This window comes from Poromitra crassiceps, assembly GCF_964638095.1.
Source record: "Poromitra crassiceps genome assembly, chromosome: 25".
In the NCBI taxonomy this organism is placed as follows: domain Eukaryota; kingdom Metazoa; phylum Chordata; class Actinopteri; order Beryciformes; family Melamphaidae; genus Poromitra; species Poromitra crassiceps.
In genome coordinates, this window is record NC_139649.1 from 10,052,498 (window position 1) to 10,076,830 (window position 24,333).

Below are 24,333 nucleotides of genomic sequence, written 5' to 3' on the forward strand. Positions count from 1 at the left end.
GGGAAGCCAGTGAAGGTCCCGGAAGAGGGGAGTGACATGAGAGAATTTGGGTTGGTTGAATACCAGACGGGCTGCAGCGTTCTGAATGAGCTGAAGCGGTCGGATGGCTGCAGCAGGTAGCCCAGCCAGAAGAACATTGCAGTAGTCCAGGCGAGAGATGACCAGTGCCTGGACCAGGAGTTGTGTCGCTTCCCTTGTGAGAAACGGACAGATTTTGCGGATGTTGCACAGGGAGAACCTGCAGGAGCGGGCAGGTGCTGCGATGTAGGCTGAGTTGGACAGCTGATTGTCGAGGATCACTCCAAGGTTCTTAGCTGTTTGAGAGGGAAACACGGTAGTGTTGTCAATGGATATGGAAAGATCGGTGAGGGGACAGTCTTAGTCTTCGAAGAGTAGCTCTGTTTTCCCAAGATTCAGCTTGAGATGGTGGGCAGACATCCAAGCACCAATGTCTTTGAGGCATGCAGCGATACGTGCCTCGATTTGGGTGTCTGGGGGGGGGGGGGGAGAGAGGTAGAGCTGAGTGTCGTCAGCATAGCAGTGGTAAGAGAAGCCATGAGATGAGATCACATGGCCCAGAGATCTGATATAGAGAAGGAATAGCAAGGGGCCCAGGACTGACCCCTGGGGCACACCTGTGCTAAGAGTACAGGATCTGGATAGGGATCCTCGCCATAGAACCTGGTATGAGCGGTTAGAGAGATAGGAGGCAAATCAGGAGACCAGGAGATCCTGAGATGCCTAGATCAGAGAGAGTAGAGAGAAGAATCTGGTGATTCACTGTATCAAAAGCTGCAGACAAGTCAAGGACAAGGACAGAGGAGAGGGACGAGGCCTTAGCAGTGTGTAGGGCCTCAGTGACTGAGAGGAGAGCGGTCTCAGTAGAGTGAGAAGCCTTGAAGCCAGATTGTAGAGGATCCAGTAGGTCATTCTGGGAGAGATAGAGAGAAAGTTGTTCGGAAGCAGCCCGTTCAAGGGTTTTGGAAATGAATGAGAGAAGAGAGACAGGACGGTAGTTCTGGATGGCAGTAGGGTCAAGGGAGGGTTTCTAAAGTCTGTTTAGAAACTTCCTAAGGTCTGTTTCTAAAGAACGGCAACTTTGCACCCGGAAATATAGCCAATCCACTTGTTTTCAAACACTAGGGTATCGGAAACCCTAGGCTCGCCCACTGTGCAGGCTCGCCCGCTGGGCAATTGTGCGCTGCACATGCCAGTAGAGCAGGCGAGGCCACGTAGCAGCCTGCGCAGCGCACAATTGCCCAACTTCACATCACTGATGACATCACTGTCACTGATGATGTCACAATGCCCATCACATCACTGATGATATGTCATATGATTTTGGTCAATAATCACTGATGGCATCACTGATGATGTCATAGATATTGTGACATCAGTGGGACAAAAATGGAAACAAACAGATATTGCCCACTTGCTCCCTGATTCGTCCTATTGGGCCATATACCATTGGCCATGCTCACACTCCCATTCACACCTGGAAGCTGACCGGTACAACCACAGTCTGATCTGCTGGCCACTGAGCAGCTCCACTGGAGCAGGTTGGGGTTAAGGGCCTTGCTCAAGGGCACTTCAGTGGTGGTAATGAGAGAGGGGCAAGTGCTGCCGCTGCCTTTTCACTTTCCCCACCCAGATTTATCCTGCCAGACCGTGGGATTGAACCAACCACCTTCCGGTCACAAGAATCAGAATCTTCTTTATTGGCCAAGTATGTGTCTAGGGAATTTGACTCTGATATATGTTGCTCTTAATGTGCTTTCAAAGGGAAACAAGAAAAGTTATGCATACAAGCTAAAATGAACAAACAAAGACAGCGATTATATATAAAGCAAGTTAGCTGCTATTTACATTATTTACAATGAGTGTGATGTAGAGCTATAAATATGTATATAAGAAGGAATCAAATACAAAATAATTGTATACCTATGTACAGTCTAGTATATGTAAACCACACTGAATTGTAAACAAGGCTATGAATGAGATATTGCACTGTTGTTTATCAATCTATACAAGCAAAGCTATGGGACAGGAAATTGCACAGTTATTGAGACACAGCTTTTGCTGTTGCACAGTTATTGCACAGTTAACACGTTTCACCTTAGGTGTGTGTGTGTGTGTGTGTGTGTGTGTGTGTGTGTGTGTGTGTGTGTGTGTGTGTGTGTGTGTGTGTGTGTGTGTGTGTGTCAGGTGTGTGTGTGTGTGTGTGTGTGTGTGTGTGTGTGTGTGTCAGGTGTGTGTGTGTGCGCGCGCGCGTGTGTCGGGGGGGATTATGTGCATGAGGTAGGTGCAACAGGAGAATTGATTCAAGGTAAAGTGATTGAAGTAAAGTGATTGAAGTGCACGGCGAAGTGTTCGAATGAAGTGATGAAGTGACTGGTTTACCTGTTAACTCATTCACTGCCAATATCTGACTGGCATTTTTGGCACAGGCCAAGTATTTCCATAATGTTTGGTCATCTTTCAAGACCCACAGTAAATTCTGTACTAGGACTACAGTGATGTCCAATACCTCGAAATGAAGATCTAAGTCTCTACTTTCACCCCCAAAAAGAAAGTTAGCTTTTAGCATGTTCTGTACTCTACTTATAGCCATTTATATACACCCTGTTTTCCCCCAAAAGTTCTCCCAGAGAAAATGAACAGGAGAAAAGGCAATTTTTGTAAAAGGGCACAATCTCAGGCATAACTCACTCTCAATTCTTTTATTTTGAACTGTATTGACATCAGACATGTAAATATTATTCGTTAGGACACAAATGACAAAAAAAAAAAAAAATATATATATATATATATACACATGAAGTGCTTTTTTTTTACATTCAACAATACAGTTTACTCGGTGTGAGTGTGCAGACAGACAGACAGACAGACAGACACACCGACAGACAGACAGACAGACAGACACACACACACACACACACACACACACACACACACACACACGATCCCCCTTTTAGATTTCTAACCCAACATAGGATAAGCAATAACCACGCCCTGTGGCGCTGGGATTGGCCAGGAGCAACACTGGAGGGCACGCAGCCCAGCGATTTCATGAACCAACTGAAGAGCTCTTGAGAAGGACAGCGGGCTGCTGTGAGTGCCTTCTGCCCGCTGCTGCCTAGCTGTTCCTGTGTTTATTTTTTATTTGTTCTGGTACACCCGTCCTCGTCCATGTCTCCCTGTCATATCAACTCTGCTATTTGATCGTTCCCGTTTTCCCCTCGGCTATTCAACACGTCCTCACCGCCCTCGCAAACTGATCGATCATTTCCTCATTCCTCCGATGATCAAACACATCTCTTGATTACTTTCTCCCGTTTTCTCCTGGCTGGCACAGAGGAAGGCGACTCCAGCTCGTGCAGCGCGCCGAGGGCGTTTCAATGGCGTTTCTCCTGTCTGCACAAGGAAGCGTTACCCGTTCTCTGCTTTTCCTCTTGCTCAATTTCAAAACAACAGCTGCGGTATGTGTTTGATCGCGTGCTGTCGGCTACCCTTTGAAGGCAGGGACCTGTGTCTGTGTCACAGGCTGGGCAAGTGTTTGCTGCAGGCGCTGCACCAATAAAAACAAAAACACGTCAAACACGTCATTGGCGGGGAGGGCTATTTCTGATAACACGTCAAAGACGTCATTGGCGGTGAATGAGTTAAGCTCGCTTCTTTAACCTTTAGGCCAACACATGTCACATGACTGCTTATTTGCATTGTATTTTTAACTTAGATCTTAACCTCCTAAGACCTGAAAGAAAACTACATTCTTTTTGTTTTTATTTTATTTGTTTCAAGTCTCTTGGATGCTGGATGATGAATTACACTGAAATATCTTTCAAAAATTCGATGCATTCATGTTTTAAGGAACGTCCGTTGTGGAGGACATTAGGATTCGGTTCATGTGAAAAGAACTCCAGGAGGCATGGAGGTCTCTTTTCCAGGCTCCACCCCTTGTGACATCATTTGTGATGGTTACCCTCTTAATTATCCTCAGCTGATGCCACCGCCTCTGAACTCTCAGCAGCATCCTCTACTGCAGGGGTTTTCAAAGTCTGAGACTATGGGCCTCCCCTCAGACAAAGCGTGCCTCTACCTTAGTTTACTTGCTTAGTTTTGCTAAATTCTTGGATGCCTATGGGATCATGATTATGTTATTTGATTTTGAACCCATAGATACTCAACAATTGAGCCAAAATAGCCTGATATTGCTGTTTGACATACATCAGACTATCACCAAATACATTCAAAAGGTCTGTCTGAAGGCATTTATTTGTTTCTGCCTCTGGGGAAGTGGGGAAAAATTCTCCAAAACTACTGTATCTCTGAACTATCTCTTTAACCAAATCACACACATTTAGGCTTTAAAAGGTACACCGCATAGCCCTCTGCATTATGGCCACTTTGTGGCAATTAAAGGTAGGTTTTGCCAATTTTCAACCCACTTTGTATCATTATAATCTTGGCAATATAAGCAGATGGACAGTGCTTACCTTCTCTATGTTTTCTCCATTGAGAAATCCTTTTTCGTCTGCCTGCAGAAACTCCACCTCACCAGCTGGCAGCATGGGTCATTAACGCTCGTTAAGGCTCTCCATGTGATTCTCTGTGGATGTGCGCATACAGAAAAAATTAAAATAAACAATCTATAGACGGTTTTCACCAGAGCGCAACCCCACAGCACTTCCTTTTTCTCAGCATTCGGCAAACTGCAGAAATATTCACTTGACATCGTTACTTTTGTTTTCGCCGCTCAGCTGTAGGCCTATAGACGGTTTTCACGGAATGGTCAGTCCTGCACTTGAATGTTTTTTTTTCTTTTATGTCCATAGCAAACACTGCAACAGGAAGTGAGCGGGGGTTCAATGTAGAATGTTTTTGTTGTCAAGTTAAAACCATCTATAGTGGGAACAGCCAACTCCCCCACACCACCCCACCCCCTACCAGCCCACTCTTAACTCTCTACACTGGAGATTTTCCTCATGTGTGGAAACAACGATGCCTCTTGTCTGGAAGGGTAACCCCGGGAAATACCCGGACCTGATTCAACGGGCATTGTCCAGAGTTCATGTTTAGCAATGTGTGTAGGTCGCAAATGGTCGCAACACAACGTGTTTGATTCAGTAAATTACTATTTCTTGCCTGTTCCATGAAAACTTATGAGAAAGCAAAAACTTTTCTGAAGAATATCAAGGATTTGTGTTTTAGGCAACAGTTACAAATAAAATCAATCCTAAGCTTCTTCTACCCCCCCCCCCCCTTTTCTCCCCAATTGTACTTGGCCAATTTCCCCCGCTGCTGTCCCGGTCGCTGCTCCACCCCCTCTGCTGATCTGGGGAGAGCCGAGACTAGCACCATGCTTCCTCCAACACATGCACAGTTGCCAGCCGCTTCTTTTCACCTGACAGGGGGAGCTTCACCGACAGGACGTAGCACGTGGGAGGATCACGCTATTCCCACCAGTTCCCTTCCACCCCAAACAGGTGCCCCGACCGACCAGAGGAGGCCCTAGTGCAGCGACCAGGACACATACCCTTAATCCGGCTTCCCACCCGCAGACACAGCCAATCGTGCCTGTATGGACGCCCGGCCAAGCCGGAGGTAACACGGGGGCACGAACCTGCGACCATCCTATTGGTAGGCAGGGAATCTACCGCTACACTACCCGGACGCCCCTTCTTTTTTTTCTTAACAAGCTGTTGGGAATCCAGCCTATGGGTTTGTCTTATTGTGTGGAAAGGTTTTTATATGGACATAAGCTGACCAATAAACATCTTGATTCATTAATTTATGTCTCAGACTCAGCCAAATTGTACCATTTCTATGACTGACAAGTGTTGTGTGTGTCAGACAAAACAGAATCCCACCACCACAATAGCCAGTTACAACACTGTAACTGTGCAATCAATACAGCTTTTAGTATCCCCCCCTAACCTTATCTTTTTTTTCTGTTTTCAGTTGTTGGTGAGTTATTTCAAACTTCCGTTTTGCTGTCTTATTTTTGGCTGACTGCACCTCACTTCTATTTCCATATGTCAGTGTCATAAAGAATTTGTTTCTTTGTAAATCCACATGTACAGTAGCTGTACACACACACTGTATATCAGCACACATAAGAGCACAGAGGCAGCTAGCAGCAGACAGAGATGTAGGTCTTTAGTTAAAGGTGTTTGACAGAAATGTATTCTGGATGTCTCAGGGATTGAAGTACCGCCAAAGTGAACATAGCATATCTTTAGAATTCATGTTTAATTTACAATTTGCTAATTCATATATTTGGGAAAAATGTCCAAACAGTTGGAAACTATAGTTCAGGGGTGTCAAAGACACGGCTCGAGGGCCAGAACCGGCCCGCCAAAGAATCCAATCCGACCCACAGGATGACTTTGCAAAGTGTTTTCAAGCTCAGGATTTGACACCTAAAATGTATGTACTTGTGAAGGCCAGGTGTTTAAGGGGCAACAAGTTACAATATTAAGTATTTTCTGTATTCATTACTGAATGGTAAACTATTTTCAATACCCTTGATTCTGAATATAGCGAAGAATTGCACAGTAATTGCCTTCAATTGTATGGCACAGTTACAGACAGTAGATTTGATATGCTAGGCCTATGGTAGCTGAGATAACCCTATGTGAACCTGTGTTCTTAAAATGTACCTGTAGGCCTAATTATTTACACGAAAAGAAGAAACTGGAACATTTGGAGGTGTTGTTATTATTTATAGATTATTATGCATTGATGTTCTTTGTCTGGCCCACATGAGACCAAATGGGATCCCATGTGGGCCATGGACTAAAATGAGTTGGACACCCCTGCTATAGTTGGAAGGAATAATAAATTAACAATGAAATCTGGTTGGCAATGCGTATCATATTCAGCTGTGGGCATATTAGCCACAGGTCCCTGTGGTATTTCAACACAACTTATAGCATTAGTCATGACATGTATTTTTGGTCACACTTTATTTGCATAGTAGTCCAATGTTGATACTGAACTTCCTATCAAGTGAGTACAGTGTGTCACTAAAAACTCGACTGAGTTTCAACTGATACACAGAATGATGTGGAAAGTAGTTCATAGATATTCAGTGTCTGGGCTAGGGTTAATCTTAGGGTTGTGATTAATGGATTGGGTTATGCTTAGGCTAAAGTCAGGGTAAGGGTTACAAAGTTTATGGAAATCTATCAAATCGACAAATTACACTTTGTTGAACGTCTACGCTACTTTTTGTCACCTGGTAGTTGATTAGCAACATTGGACTCTCCAACTAAAGGGTTACTGTATTTTCATTGAGGAGTAGTGTACCCTCACCTGTACAGTGAGTGTTTAAATGCATTGAGAAGCTCAGTAGCCTAACTCATCACCAGTAGCCTAAAACAATCAGGGATGTAGACAGTGGAGGGTAAACCCACCTCAAGTCAGTTTACCTTATATTTGCAGAATAGAGACTATATGCCGACATAAAATCGTCATGATGTACAGTATTATTCAAGGCATACATTGTAGGTAGCATTAAATTGGTCATGATCATCATAAACTGGAGCAAACCTTTTTATATAACGCTATATCTCTGGCTGTATGTGATAAATGTGCTTCTTCTGTATGAGATTTAGGTCTAATCTCATAGTCTGGCCTGGGCTACTGATAAACCTGATAAAGCCTCTCGTGCTAAAGGACGGCAGCGACCTCTTGTGGTAAAATGTATTTTATCACCGATACCAGGGCACTGAGGGCAGACTCAGAAATAATCACGTGCCATATTTTTGGATGAAAAGAAAGCGTAACTATAGTTTGCATGCCTGAACGTTAACGTACATCACTTACTGTCGATTATCGCAGCCAGGTCCCCCCACACACACAATAGGCCTATCTGAGTTTTCAGGAGGCTTGGCAGGAAGCTCTCCAACACAGGCCCATTTTCACATAGGTAACGTTAGCTAGCTAGCTAGGTGACTAACTTAGCTAACGTTTAGCTAGTGCGATTTGGACCACAGGTCAAACTCAAAATAGTCAAACGGCATGTTTTGTCAGATATACCGCTACATGTGGTAGTCCTATTTTTTTTTTGTAAAAACGGTGTAACACACGCATATTATTCCGCTTACCAACCCATGTGTTGTTGTGACTGTTTTGTGTCCCATGTTTCAGACAGCGACAACTCCAGCCCATGCTCCACTCCAGCTCCAGCCGGGGTAACGGGGGCAGCAGTCCACAAGAGGGCGCCCTAGTCAGGCTTTCTGTTGGAAAGTCTTGAAGATGTTTGAACTACAAGTAATCAGAAAGGTCTTGGCTCGGTTACAGTCAGACGTTGCATTTGAATGTTAATGTTTCTTCAGACGGCGTAGGAGTTTCGTTTTTTCTCAGTGCACTGCTTTATTAGAGGTAAATCCCCTCCAGTCATAATCAGAGTGCACAACATGCTCCTGTTTTGATAGGCCTACCAACTGTCTCCTTTCTTATTCCAGTGAAGTTTGTGTTTCATTGTATTTTAAGTGGCGTTAAAAAATATCTTAAAACGTCTCAATGTAACTCACACAAACCTGGTGCAGCCACCCGGGCAAAATACTGTACAACAAAATGTGGCTTTTCCTGCTAAAGTGTGCTTGTTGTCATTGATCAATCACATGAGGCATTGATCTCTTTGACATACTCAATGAATTAGACCTACTTTACTTTGTGGTTTCAGAAGCATGTTTTACAGCACTTGTGGTTACCCTGTGTCATCTGAATGATAAACCATTTCAGATTGATTAATAGCTCAATAGAATAAGGCATTGCACTTGTAGATAAATCGAATGTGTTATGTTATGTTCCCTCCATCCCTTTTTATTGTTCATTAAGTTTTGTTATAACTTGAAGATTGAAGTTTTGGTTTTGTTATATCTCTTATAGGATCAATATGCATGGCATAGTAGAATGTGCATGACGGTGTGTGTGTGTGTGTGTGTGTGTGTGCGTGTGCGTGTGCATGTGTGTGTGTGTGTGTGTGGGGGGTGGGTTACAGCAAAGAGAGGCATGCTGTTAGTTGTTTGCAGGTAAAGCAATCTGAATGCATTAATGATTATGGGGCTATCTCCTGTCCTTTCAAAGTAGACAGGCTGAGTGGGAGGGGGAGGGGTCTCACACTCATGGACAGAGGGGGGAGGTCAGTTTTCCATGTTTGGTGGGGGAAGGGGCACAAACAGAGGGCCATGGGCCCCCCTTCGGTCTCTGTGGAATGTAATTGAGGCTCTCTCACCCATGCACACGCACACACACACACACACACACACACCAAAAAAAATGCACAAGCATTTAGGGTTATTGTGATATCTGTTTTGAAGATTCTATGCGACCCTTAAAAATCCTTAAAAATGCTATAAGGATATACAAACAAGTGTGTTGATCTGTAGGCTACTAAGCCCCGTGTGCCTCAAGTGACCCTTAAGTCTTAATTGTGAACAACTGGATGAATGCCTGATCCAAATTTAATTTACCATAATTTACCAGTTAAAGGGATAACATCTGCATGGCCAATCCATAGAAGTTGGAGCAGATTTTTGGGGAATGTGGAGCATACAAGAAAATGGCATGACGGGGGTAATGAACTTCACAGTTGTTCATCTAGCACTCATTGTGAAGACAACGCTTGAGAGGTTTCAAAGTAAAAAAACAAAGAAAAAGTTTCCATCTAATAGTGCAATCCCCCGCCAGCCCACTGTTCATTTGTTTTCCACCTCAAAGATTCTATGCTGATTGTGGATAGAATTATTTCCAAACAGGAAAGGCCAAATAAGGAGCTAATTATCTACCGACCCCCAATCATGCTCCCATCCCCCCTACCCTCCTGTTCTCCCTCCATCTTTGGCTCTCCCCTCCCTCCCTCCCCAGCAGTTGAAATTCAACACTAGTGTGCCTGAGAGAGATCACCATGGAGACAGTTTCTTCCATCCTCCATGACTTCTCTATGGGGCCTATTAAATACATGCCAACCGATAGATCTTCTTATAGTGGAACTTTGACCAGAATGCCCAGATTTACCTGAGGGATGCATGTCAGCCTGCATGCATGCATGAATCAGTGACACATGCATGTTTTATAGCTGACGGCATGCAGTGGGTAAGGTAGCCTACTCTGTGCAACGATAGGATAGGGATCTGATTGTGAATTCATAGCAACAGTCAGACCATTTACACCTCAGACTGGAGACTGTAAAATGCAACGGACGTCTGGAATTTCATAGTATAACAATGGGAGGAAAACTTCCAGACTGGCCTGAAAATACCTAACATACTTTGTTAAAAGTTGCTGCAAGAAGGAATCAGCTCTCAAGCAAGATATTTAGCTTAGATTGAGTCCAAAATCCTGTTTCCTGGTTCCAACCTTGTTTAATTCCTTGGAATATAGTTTATGACAGTGGTTCTCAAACTTTTTCAAGTGGAGTTGATAAGATTTTATCCCGCAGGGTCCCCCTCCTCATCTCCTGACACAATTTTTGATTTTCGATGTTTTATTACAGGACGTGTATGAAACCCATGCCAAAAAACAAAACAGTGGCATTCTGTTATTGTGTCACTTATGGATGGCATTGTGAAAATAGAGTATCCCCCTTTTTGCTGGGGACCTTCCTGGAACCAAGGACCCTGAGGGTCCCAGGACCCCACTTGAACTGCACTTTCTGTGATTTTCTGCCATTTTCACTCAATAGCCTAAAACACTGTACTCTAGACTAGCACTATATTGTGTAACCCAAATCGATTTTCATACAGATCTGTGCAGGGCCCCCCCCCCAAAAAAAAACTACATTACCCAGAAGGCCTATTGCTCCACTACAAGCTGGCTCCCTGCGCTCTGGGAGTGTTTCCCATTTAAACAAACACGGTCCTGCCGAAGATGGCGGAGAGTTTATAGAGGAGAAAAAGAAACTGCTCCACTCAATGAAAGCGTCGAAGCCGGTGAGTTTTCTGAAATTGAATTATGATTCGGTTACAGCCAAGTTTTAAACACTGCTGCTAGGATTTGTTTTAACGAGCACATTTTGTCAAAGAGACAGTGCTGCTGGTGTTGCTCCGTTGCCGAGCAGGCTGTGGTGTCTAGTCTACACCACCGTGATACAACGATCACCTATCCACTGCCTAGGCTATTTGTTATGGAATGTTTGTCATTATATTATTGGCTTGTTAACCATCAATAAGATGATCATGTCTGTCACTTTTGCTTTGATCAAGTGCAAAAATTCCGATCGGTTATGGTGTCGGTTGTTGCTGCTGTTTTCAATATGCACAACAACAAAGTTTACGAGATAGGTAGCTAGGCTTTATGATTTCTTGGGCTGCTATGGGCGAATACTCACAGTCAGTGAAGTCGTTTATGCAGATATGAATGATATTGTAACTTTTAGAGCTACTTGCTTGTGTTAAATTCCCCCCCAAGCATTGCTTTTGCTTCACGTACTGTTCCTACAGATGCATTATTGTTGAGCAGCCAGTCAGACTTGTCACAGTGTGTCGCCACACGAGCAGCAGGGCTGCAGGAGTCGTCGATGTGTTCAGACAGAGCTGCTGCGCCGACAGCTGTGCGCAGGTTTCCTGGCTAAAACAAAATACATTGTGTATTGCTCCTATGTTGATACATTGTGTATTGCTCCTATGTTATGGTTGACTAACCTCCACCTACACCGGGATGTAGTGGTAGAGGGTAAAGCCACCTAAACGTGCCCCCCCTTTAATATATAGTTTTCTCTGACACATGCCCTAAATCCCTAGGGGAAATACACAACAACAACACTAACAACAACAACAACAAAATAATAATAATAACAGTATTATTATTGTTATTGTTATTTCTGGTCGTTTGATTCTCATCGACTGTAGTAGGTCGTAGTTATTTAACCCACCTTTGTAGGCTATTTGTGCATCATTGTCGACCCCCGCCGTTGACAACCAAACTTGAACTGACTATAGCTGAGCATGGCTGCATGAGAATCCACATCTGTCATCTATTTGCTTGGCTGTACTACGATTATGTATCTGTGATTGTAATGGTAGGCATAAGGGCCCACCACACTATGATATATGTTCATGTTTTGACTGCTGATAAATCACAGTTTTAGAGGTGAGAGAGAGAGAGAGAGAGAGAGAGAGTCTGTGTGAGAGAGAGAGCGGTGTGTGTCAGCGACAGACTGGCAGAGAGAGAGAGAGTGTGAGCGAGTGTGTGTGTGTGTGAGAGTGAGTGAAAGTGTGTGTGTGTGTGTGTGTGTGTGTGAGAGTGAGAGTGAGTGAGAGAGGGTGTGTGTGTGTGCGTGTGCGTGTGTGTGTGTGTCAGAGAGTGACAGATGGGCAGAGAGAGAGAGATGGATGTAGTGAAGTGCACGTGAGAGCGTGAACACAGCAGCGGTGCAGGAAGTTGGTCCAGGTAACAGTCCACTCCACACTTGCTCCCCCCTGGCTCCTAGACGACAACGTATGCTGAGCACTCACTTTCTGAGGCAGAGGAGCACATTCTTTCAGAGCTCGCTCACAGGCACACAGTAAACAGGTAGGTTAGTCCTCAGAGCAGAGCTCGCTCACAGGGCAGGCACACAGTAAACAGGTAGGTTAGTCCTCAGAGCAGAGCTCGCTCACAGGCACACAGTAAACAGGTAGGTTAGTCCTCAGAGCAGAGCTCGCTCACAGGCACACAGTAAACAGGTAGGTTAGTCCTCAGAGCAGAGCTCGCTCACAGGCACACAGTAAACAGGTAGGTTAGTCCTCAGAGCAGAGCTCGCTCACAGGCACACAGTAAACAGGTAGGTTAGTCCTCAGAGCAGAGCTCGCTCACAGGCACACAGTAAACAGGTAGGTTAGTCCTCAGAGCAGAGCTCGCTCACAGGCACACAGTAAACAGGTAGGTTAGTCCTCAGAGCAGAGCTCGCTCACAGGCACACAGTAAACAGGTAGGGGTGGGAATCACCAGATGCCCACGATGCGATACTAAAACGATACTTGAGTCACGGTACGATAGTATTGCGATATCGCCGATATTGCGATATATTGAATATTGCGATATTTCGATATATTGCGATTTCTTACTTTTTCAACTGCAAATGATGTCCTCCAAAGGAGAACTTTGTCAACATCTGGTTCATATAAGAACAATTTTCCAGTCTGTACATCTGACTTCAACCATTTTATTGCAGCAACATTGTCAAGTAGACACAGACCAACAACTTTCATAAAGTCATGTCGTAGTTGTGCATGCACCTGACAAACTGAACTGTTTGTTACAGTCTACATACAGTCCACCTTAACTGGATGTGTCTGTGGACTACTAGTCCAGTAAAAATGTCACTTGACCTCACACTAATTGCAACAAAACCAAACTCAACTGATTTTGTATCCTCAATATGTCCTCAATGAAGGAAAAAAAGTGTTAAGGAAATGTATGAAGGGAAATTTTTGAAAATGACCTATATGATGCTACCAAAAAGTTTTTTTATTTATTTTTTAACATTTATTTTTATTTTATTTTTTATTTTTTTTATTTTCTCCTTGAAGCAAAAAACACATACAGGATATAAGTGATGAGATTTATGGCACATAAAAAAAAAAAAAAAAAGGCTTCCATAGGCTTCCATAGGCTACCATCATATTTAGGTCATTTTCAAAACTTTCCCTTCATACATTTCCTTAACACTTTTTTTCCTTCATTGAGGACATATTGAGGATACAAAATCAGTTGAGTTTGGTTTTGTTGCAATTAGTGTGAGGTTGACCCACATATTTGCGTAAAATGCCTGGACTATACTGTACTTGGCATGGCATGGCCTGCAATTTTTTTTTTATATCGATACTTGGCATCCAAATATCGATACAATATCGGCAGGCAAAATATCGTGATACTATGGTGTATCGATCCCCCCCCCCACCCCTAGTAAACACGTAGGTTAGTCATCAGAGCAGTGAAACAGGCACACAGTAAACAGGTAGGTTAGTCATCACAGCAGTGAGACGGTTGAGGTCGAGCTCTTGCTGTGCTGTCTGTCACTCTCTCTCTCCCCCCGGGGGCATCCTTGCCAATACTTGCAGGCATTTACAGCTCTAGCTCTTCTTTCTTCCACGTGACACAGTCTCTGACACGATGTCGGTAGGTAGGTATGATCTAGCTATGCTATTTCTACGGCCAAGCTTGGTAGGCTGTTGTCAACTTCCTGATGAATGTGGCCATATTGGTCATTGAAGTTCATAGAATAAGCCTGGTGATATCTCAATAACATGGACTTTGTCTCTGCTGTGTGTGTAGTTGGGGGGGAAACTAACCAGTGGGAGTGATGCTATACCGGCAGCAGGCTCCGTTCCTCAAGATGAGCACATTTCTCTTGATTTTGAGTCTGATGGAATGCCATTAGTCAAGTCTGCGTATAGATGTGGCATTTTTGTAAGTGGTCGAAAAGGCCACTGTGGGAACCTGTCCAATGAAATGCCTCTGCTCATATTCTTGGCAAATGGAGCCCCCTGTCCCCCCCATTCTCTGTCCCTTTATCTCCCCCTTTCTTCCCCTCCTCACACAGGGTGTCAGGCTGCGTTAACAATGAATCAATCTTTGGGGGGGATTCTTTGACTGCAGATGGGCAGAAGAAGTGACTTGGACGCATGACTTTGGCTCTTTGTCTTGCCGGCCCCTATGCTCTCAATAATTCATTAACTTATCACTTTTTCTCATGGGACCGGGAGAAGTCTCTCTGCGGTGGCACATTCTGGGGGCCGGATCAGATGACCCGATTGATAAAGTATATCTGGTGCATTGATTTAAAGGATCATTCTGCGTATTTTCTGGCCTTATTGTCTTTTATTTCCTTCTTTTGGCCGTTATGATGATTCAAAAAGTCACTTTCTTAAAGGAACACTCCGCCCATTTTCAAGCAGCTTTGTTTCATTAGAACATCAGTAGTATATCAGAAAACTGTAAACGGTTTTGAAGTCTGTCATTTAATGTGACAGTTATTCAGTGTTAAAGTGTGGACCAGTGATGTCACTGGTCCACACTAACTCAAATTAATAACTCATTATTACGAGATCATTATTATTCTGATATACTACTGATGTTCTAATGATACAAAGCTGGTTGAAAATGGGCAGAGTGTTCCTTTAACTGTTAGAGCGTTTCATACCTCTGCCTAACACAACTCACGGAAAGGGCCGAAGCAAGCGCCGTATTTGAAACCAATGCAATTAAAGCATCTTCGCACACGATAGTGCTTGTTGCACTACTACACGTCTAAATAACTGATCGAACAATTATCACAACATTTCAGTTATAATTAGTCAATTTGATACTTTTTAACTTGCTGGTTTCATGCTGCGTTCACTCAGGTCATATTGGAAGAAGCGGCAGAATGCTTCAGCTTGAAAGTATCATCTCTGTGTGTCTTGTGCTACGGTTGATTGTATATTTGCACTTGTGTGAATACTGATAATTATGAATTAATTTCATATCTTGGACTGCCGACATCGGTGGATGCAATTTGCGATGCCAGGTGAGAGATAAATGAGCCTTCAAAAATAATCCCACATATCCTGCTCATAATTACCACTAGCAGGTGGGTTTTCCCAGCGTTTCCCTGTCAGCAGTTTGTATACAGAGCATCCGATACAGGCTAATGCAGCATACTTGAACTTTCTAATTGCCAATTAGCTCAGCTAGTTAAAGTAACATTATCTAATACTGCAATATGAGCAAGTTTCAGGCAACAGATAATTGGAAAATTGGATGTAGGAGGCAGGTCAATTAAACACTCGACAGTGAAGTAAACAGAATCGTCAGGATGGCAACAACTAGGAAAGTAAGGCTCAGCTTGAGGGGCCTTACTAGGGCTGTTGCTGCTCGCAGATCATAGTTTAATATACTTTTAGCTTTCTATAAGCAAGGAAATAGAAATATTGAGGATGGATAACATTATTTCATGAGAAAGTTACCAAATAAGCAGATATAAATGACGTGCTCCTGCCTTCTGTGTAGTTTTGAGTTGGACCTCCAAAGTCCTGGCTGGTATCACAGGGTTGGTTAGACACAGGGCGAGTAAGTGGAGAGCTCACCACCTCTCGTGCGACCGAGGCCACTTTTTGATATCTGTCTCCACTCTGTCTTTGTCAGGCTGCATTTTTGCCCCATTGATGTGTGAATAGATGGCATTCCTTTAGCGCGTCGTCAGAGTCCGCTTGTGTCGAGACGAGAGCGAGCGAGCGAAAGAGAGATAATAAGTTTCGTTTCGACTTGGCCGCCGGTCGCTCGTGTGGTATGCGTGTTCAATCTTAAGATTGATACTGTGTGGAGGAGGACTGGAGGAGCAGTGGCTTCTGGGAGGACTCTTGTGCTGACACAGACCCAGAGCTGAAAGGAAAGGCTGATTGTAATTGTAATGTGACTCCTTGGGTACCTTTCTGTTTAGGTCACATGACAGGGGGGGGGGGGGGGGGGGGGGGTGCAGGGTTGGGGGAAAAGAGAGTTGTGAGTTCCAACTGTTTTGTACCACATGAAATTGCCAGAGGGCTAATTGACTAGCCAATTAACATACCGTCTACACTACCGTAATTGGTCACTTTCACCAATTACGGTACTTCTCATTTAGGGATTTTTTTTTAATTTTATTTGTATTTAAATTTATTTTTTTATGTTACTGGTGTCCACCTCAGCCTCTTTCAAAATCAGGTTGGCCTATTCAACGACTCATTTTCCGGCCCCCATAATAATAACACTCTTTGTCCTGTACATTTTGCACGGCAGTTTAACACGCATGAGATTTAAGAATGCAAAAGTTTCATAACGGTCGTTTCAACAAGCTGTGTGCAAATCTTTCTCGTGACGTCAAATCAAATCTCAAGGTCGTTCGTGCAGTCGCAGCGAACTTTCGCTACGCTCGTTAAAACGCACATTCCTCCATACACACACACACAGCGAGAGTGTTTGGTAGTACACACAACAACACAACAGGTAGGTTGACTTTTCTTCTGCCTACACCGGCGAGGAGCTAAATATAGGGAAAAAAAACTCCGCTCAACAAGACCGTTGTGTTTTCCACACTGCTAAAAATATTTATAGCTACATCGGCCCCCAAACAAGTGAGAGTGAGTATGCGATGAGAGCTGCTGAAAGCACATTTGTTCTTCACTATTATTAAGAAGGAAGGGAGCCAGCCTGCCACCTCACCACCACCGGCTCCCAAGACACCAAGTAACTGTGGCTGTGTTTGAAGTCACATCTCATCCAGTCCCCCCCCCCGCCCCTCTCTCTCCCCTCTCCTTCAACTCTGAGGTAATGCTAACCCCAAAATGCTAGGCTAGCTGCTGAGCCATATGTGAGCCATATACACACGTCTCAAAGCCAAACGGGCAGCCTGAAGCAATCATTGCACCCAATTCCAGTTTATAACCAGCAAGGCTTTGGAACAGTTCGCTCTCTGTGCTCGTCGCTGATTGGACGACGGGGAAGAGTTTATGAGGGAAGGGGGTGCCAAGAGCTTTGTCGTCCCCCCCTCCCCTCCCTCCCCCCTCCCTCCCCCCCTGCCCCCTCCCTTCCTTGCCCTTCCTCTTTAACTTCGACTCCCCCCTGTAACTTTCTCTCCCCTCAGCTGAAGAATGCTCGTAAACTGGCTTCACCTGAACGAGCCAATGGGAGGGGAGCGCTCCCTGTCTTAGTTTTGTTACCATTGTAAAATGTTAGCGAGAGCTTGTTTGTGTTTTGTTTAGCCCCCCCCCCCCCCCCCCTTTATAAAGTTGGGGGGGCGACGACGGCGAGGGTGAAAAAAAGTTTGGTTTGTGAGATAAATGCTACCAGATGCTCTCTCTCTCTGTCAGACGCAGAGAAGCTCAGTGAAGAGGCAGCGCAGGAGGAGAGAAAACTCAGCTACATGGACAGCTTCTCTTTCATAGATGCATTCTGCACCCTCCCTCCCTCCTCCTTTCTTCCGACCCCTCTCTGCCCACCCGTTTCCTGCCCTGCGTTTACCCCCTCCGCCTCCGCCTCCCTACGCTGCCATGGAAAGTCCAGTCTTGAATGACAGAATTCCACTCCAAAAGTAAAAAAAGGCCCCTGCTATTCTGGACTGGTGGTAGGGTTGCCCAAGAAGTCGATTCAATCAGGATTTACTACTACGGCATGTCAACAACACTGGGCTCAAGGCACGCGTCAGATCATTTATTCTAATGTCGCCCCCCCCCCCTCACAACACTCTTATTTCTTAATTGGGGTGACCGTACCGACCCCCCCCCCCCCCCCCCCCTGCTGGATAAAGTGGAAAATGTTCTGTGCTTTTCACCATTACTGTGCTGTTCGCTGTGCCCAGTGACGTCGTCACTCCTGTGTTTATGTGGCTTGTTGTTACGGCAACAGTCCCCATCAGAGGCTTGCTGCTGCTGCTCTGAACTGCAGCTCGCTGTTGTTGTTGCGCCCGTAAACATAGTTTTAGTTGTTAGTTAGCTGACAGTTGCTGCCATGTCATTTCAAGCTAGATGATGATGATGATGATGATGATGCCTGAGTTTAATGACAAAAAAAACACACACAGCAAATATTAGGGGTGTGCCACCTTAGGCACCTCACGATTCGATTCGATTACGATTAAGGGTGCTACGATTCGATTATTAAACGATTACGATTAATCACGATTTTCGATGCATCTTTTTCACCAAACAGGATTTTTTTTTAAGCAAGGTATATTTGTCAGTATCCATTAATTAAAGTAAACAAACAAATGTACCTCCATTATCTTCAGTTGCGACCGAAGTCCACGCATCACATGTTACAGCCACCCTGCATGCTTTCTTCAGTGATTCCAGTTTCCAGTACTTCGGTTTTGGTCTCGTTTTACAGTTAAGTTTTTTTTGTTGCAATTTTTTGCAAATCGATAATCGAACATTGTGAATCGATTTTAATCGTCACGTGACTAATCGCGATGCATCGATTATACGATTAATCGGCACACCCCTAGCAAATATACTGTATGTGTGTGTGGAGGCCTGCAGAGAAACCATTCACATGTCGCTGCTGCTGCTGCTGCTGCTGCTGCACATTGTTGGTAACGAGATGAGCCAAACAAGGTTGAAAATGAGTGTTGCAGGTATTTTTGAGATTTGGAGTGATTTGGTTACTTTCATCTCCATCCACAGTAGTACATCATGGTGAATAATTATTTTCATAATAAAAGGAAAAGTATTTATTTTGATGGTTTTGGTGGAATGCCACTGTAGAATACAATACAATGTGGAATGTTTAAAGCCATTTTTCTCATGTTTTACTTTTAGACACATAACAGATTAAAATACGGAATAACGTTTGATCTGAGAGAGGGCTATCGCAGTCGTTCGAAAATGAATATATAGGGGAGACTTTCTAATTCATGGAAATGTAAAAAAAAAAAATTGAAATGTCAAATTCCCACCATGTGAAGGGTTAAAGTGGTGCATGTGAAGCACCATATTGAGAACTTGGCTGTCAGTCCAATCTAATGCTACAAGGTTGGTGTGTGCTACCACTATTTGCAAGTGATTGGCACTTTTCCACTCGGCTAGTTTCTCTTTCGCATGGTCTGATTATTATTGTCACACTGTCTGGAACAAATGATTCTATATGACTGCAGGCTGAATGACCTGGGAGTAGTAAATGTCCCTCCCTGTTCAATTAGCAATATCATAACAGCCACGTTGCCCTTTTCCATGTGTCCAGCCTTGTAATTGGATGAAAGCTAAACATTGTTCAAAGTTATTTATGTATTATGTAATTTATGTATTGCATTTGAAGCCGAGATGGGAGAGCTTTGTTGCGGCGGCCAAAAAACACAGTCGCTGAAGGCCAGAGTGTATTAGCACAACTTGTGTGAAGTCGACTCGTATACGATCTGCTAAGCCTCTAAATCACACACGCATGGATACCACTCGCCCACTAATAAAAAGCCGTTTTACCACTCACCCGTTAATAAATAATATTTCAGTTATTTATTTATTTCGGTTAGTTGCACACACATTACATTACTGACAGTAGTTTGCTTACAGGCATGATGATCCACGTTGCAACTGAGACCGTCATAAGAATTTTTCCTTGGTAAATTAAGGATTTGCATGAATATTGATTGTGAAATGTGCATGTGCATTCTGTGACTTTAGATATCAGCCGCCCTATTTCAGGCATGTCCAAAGTCCGGCCCGGGGGCCAAATGCGGCCCGCGGACCGATTTGAAGTGGCCCTCCTCGGCTTGTCTCTCAAAATATTCTATATGTGGCCCCGATAGGAAAGTCGTAGAGAGTCGGGATTCGAGGGGTAGTTAGGGGGAGTGGCTAGGGGGTGTGGGTGTTGTTGGGAGAGGCGTGGTGAGGGAAACGGGCGAGCTAGGGAAAATATGCTGTAGCCAGGGATAGGTTCGGTTGGTCGTAGAGAGTCAGGGTTCGATAGGGGTGGGCAGGGGGATGTGGTGAGGGTTGGGGAAAGGGGTCGTAGAGAGACGGGGTTCGAGGGGTGGGTAGGGGGGGTAGTGGCTGGGGGGATGTGGGTGGTTTAGGGGTAGGGTTAAAGTAGGTGTAGGACCATTCTCCACGTTGAAAATGATTAGTCATGTTATTGAGGTACCCCAAACATGACCTAAAAGTGCCATAAGGCTGAATGGCCACACCACTGCACCGTGGGCTTCAAGGTATTTTTGTGCTTGTATGAGTCTGGACAGACATGGATGGATGGAACTGGACTTTTTGGCACAGGCATGCAACAGTTATTTCTTGTTTCATTTTATTTTATTATAGCAGCTGGTAGGCTAAAGCAGTATTTATGTCGTTCCCTCCCCCTTATAGCAGCTTTTATGGCAGTAATGTATTATAGGTCTAACAGTTTCCATTTGACCTGCTTTTCATCCCTCAACGTCCTGCTTAAAATGTATCCATGTTTTCTTTTTCTTTTTTTATACCTCAATATTTATGTGATTATTATCGTAAACAAAACGTGTTTGCGTTGGACTTCACACACCTCAGACTCTGTGTTGCCAGATTGTTTCCATAGACCTGCGTTTGCTTGGACGGGTTTCTGTGTGTTTTGGCGGTTTTTGAGCCGCCTTTGAGCTGAGAACCATTGCTGTATCTGGCAACCCCAGCCTCCGAAGAGGCGAAGATATAACTTCCATCCATTTCAGTCTTGGTTCAGTTCAAGGTTCACCATCAATGCAATGCAACTAGCTAATGTTTAACTTCCAGAACTGTTGTTTATATCATTTGGTGTCGCACTCTGATGTTATAACCAGGATTCAAGACTCGAAAAAAACGAGACGACTATTTTTTAGCTAATGCTAGCAAGCTAACTGCATTGTAAATTCACATTAAGAGTTAGCTAGCATCAGTGAAGCCGCGTGGCGAACTGAAGTAAACATGCCAAGACACGATGAGCTGCTGTCCTCCTGCTCAGCTGTCTACTGATAAAGAGCTGGATTGGTGGTTGCTTCTCCCACAAGATATATTTTTTCTCGTGCCATACATTACATGGCTCACGTGGTTTGGGTCATCAACCGGTTTTGGCAGTCGACACATATAAAGCATTATTGGAATTCTCCGATTAAGAAGTAGATCACGACAGGCCGTGGTATATGTTCATTATACCACCGAAAACTCCCTTAGGTGTGGTATAATGAACATATATCACGGCCTGAAGTGATCTATTGCTTTTATAAAATGCTTATCAAGTATGGCAATATGAACGTAATAGACAACTCCAATTTTAAATGGCTGTTATTCATAAATCATAATGTTCCGTGAAATAAATAATCCCTCCTCGCTCCCTGCACAGCCGACACAGTTGCTGAACGTAATATCTGCTAGCAACACAGGCTTGGTGACAAACATAAACAGCTAATGTAGCGAGCTAACTTTGGCTAATGCTTGTGCTAACGTTAGGTTACAGGGACCAAACTCAAAGTTAGTTGTACTAACTGGCAAGTTCTGAAAATGTGTGTCTGGGCGTTACTTTATTCCAGCTAAAAGGTATTGGCTGTTCATATGCCTGTGAAAGCCAGCTCTGCTACGCTAACGTTAACATTTAGCTAACGTTGGCCTACGTTAGCGGTTACGCGTGCTACTTTAACTTGGTTCGTAGTACAACCGATGCTGGAATAAAGCACATATTTTCAGAACTTACCACATCAGTCCTACTTCCTTGCTCACTTCCAAGTCCTCTCCTTTTTATTTGCGGTCCCAAATCCAATATTCCAGCCAGGGAGCACAGACAGACAGACACTCTGTTTCCGAGGCTAGCTCCCAAACCCTGTGTTTTCTCAGAGGCAGAGTGATTCTGTGATGCAGCTCTAGCCGTGGTATACCCGGCTGTGAACCAGTCAGATTGCTTGATTTGAGAGAGCCGTTTTAGAATCTCATATTTAGGCTTAAAATTGTCCGATTCCGATCGCTGGTCGATCGGAGCATCCCTAGATACATTACATTGTAATCTGTAACCAAATGATGTGGTGCCACTGACTATTTTACTAATCCAAAGTAAATCATATTCATAGGCCTTAAAAGCCTCACAACATCCCACAAACAAGTGGTAACATGGTCTTCTGCTTTGAAACTGGGCAGTGGAGGTGTGCTAACATGGCCTGTGTTCCTCTTTGACTAGTCTGACTGAAGGCTAAAACATACTTCAACATCAGCCTTGAGTTGGGTCGTTGTTGTGTGTGTGTGTGTGTGTGTGTGTGTGTGTGTGTGTGTGTGTGTGCGTGTTTCACCGGCTTTGAGCCGCATTGTGTCTCCACTCTCACTTCCTTGTAGAGCCGGGGGGGAGGGGCTTAGTCCACAATCTTCTGCGCACATAGAGACACTGCGTAACGCGTCATCATTCAGAAACCACGCCCAAGACGGGGGAAAACTCCTGTCCAATCCTGGCGTTCTCCTATGTCACGTGCATGGTTGCGTGTTGCACCAAAAGATCGTATATACGGAAGATGAACACTCCAACTTACTTCTTGACAGCTAGATCCACATTTTTCTTCTCGCCAATTCTCAATGGCTTCCTTGTTTTGCTCAGGAGTACAAAAAAACTTTAACTGGCGATTTTTTACATTTGTTTTCTGCGCAGCCCACCACACAACAGCTTTTAGCTATGTTTAATTCAAGGAAAATGACACTGGTGTGTGGAAATGAATGGAGCTCGTCTGAAACGGACTCAGATGCACGTGACGAACGGGTTCACCTCGACTTTAAGGACTTAAAAGTGCCTGGATTTAGCCTACCAGAATCTCTGAGTTTGAGCCTCGTGCAGTATCACTCTCTGTGTAGGCTACAATACAAGTATACAGCGATTTGCTGAGCTGTCATTGGCTGTTGTGCTCTCTCGTAGGCGTTCTTAGCTCAAATATGCGGCTGGTCGTCTTACTCGTCTAGGTAAACCTGCGGTGGATACATTTTTGTATTAATCTGTTTTGCTTTTCTCTACTTTATTGCTTGAAAAGTCCTGGAAAAGTATCACTACAAAAGAGTGGCAACCCTGCTTAGAGTTTCCTGCTTTCATGGCAAGTGCAACATCATCTTGTACGGCAAGAGTCCTCTCATGTCCATCAGTGATGATGATGACCTACCAGCAGGTTGAGGTAGGTTCATAATTGATCTAAATTGTGTTTTGACTCAGTCAACAGTCTGCTGCTGGCTCAATGAGCTCTCAAAGCTAGAGCATGATGTATCTGAAACATTGTGGCTTCAGATCAGACTTACGGAAGTTGCATAACGATGCTCAAAGATTGCACCCATGATCCTTCTTGTCTAATCCATTGTGTCGCTATACAATGTAGACATTCCATTCAGAATTAAATCATCCTTTTAGGCAGCCAGGCATATTAGTAAGGATGAAGGCAAGAGTTGGCACCTGGATTTGAGAGGTTGGTGCTGTAGTAGTGTACATACAGCCTACCTACATCACAAGCAAATTAACATGTCAACACTTTGCCCCACTGGTTATAATCCAGCCACACACACACACACATGATGTGGGGTCACTTTTTAAAGCCCCCCCTCTCTCTTTTTTAAGGCAGCCTATTTGTTTTTTCGTGTAAACAAAAAGCAAAATGACCTTATCACTTATTTCTTCCAATAGTGTGTTTTATGGATGATAGAGAATGGAATTCCTTAACCATTCTACATCCGCTAAATGTATATATAACAGCTGATAGCCTAAACCAAAATGAATTTGAAGCCAGGAGTCCAGGAAGATGTCTTAATGAAAGTATATTTATTTACCATAACATTCTCCTATACACTGTGTTATAGGAGAGACTGAATCTCAATGTACCATCTGATCAATGTACAGAGTCCAAATATTCAGCGGTGATGTCACAATTTGAGATATGCTTTA

General features: G+C 44.0%; 1 protein-coding gene across 1 annotated transcript in view; it reads left to right on the plus strand.

Annotated features, from left to right (window-relative positions):
• Window positions 1-10,866: 10,866 nt before the first annotated feature.
• ncoa3 (nuclear receptor coactivator 3) overlaps window positions 10,867-24,333 on the plus strand; it is a 54,920-nt gene continuing 41,453 nt past the window's right edge. Inside the window, exon 1 of the mRNA XM_083660916.1 lies at window positions 10,867-10,940. The gene's annotated coding sequence lies outside the window, so the exon portion shown is untranslated. The remainder of the gene's footprint in view (window positions 10,941-24,333) is intronic.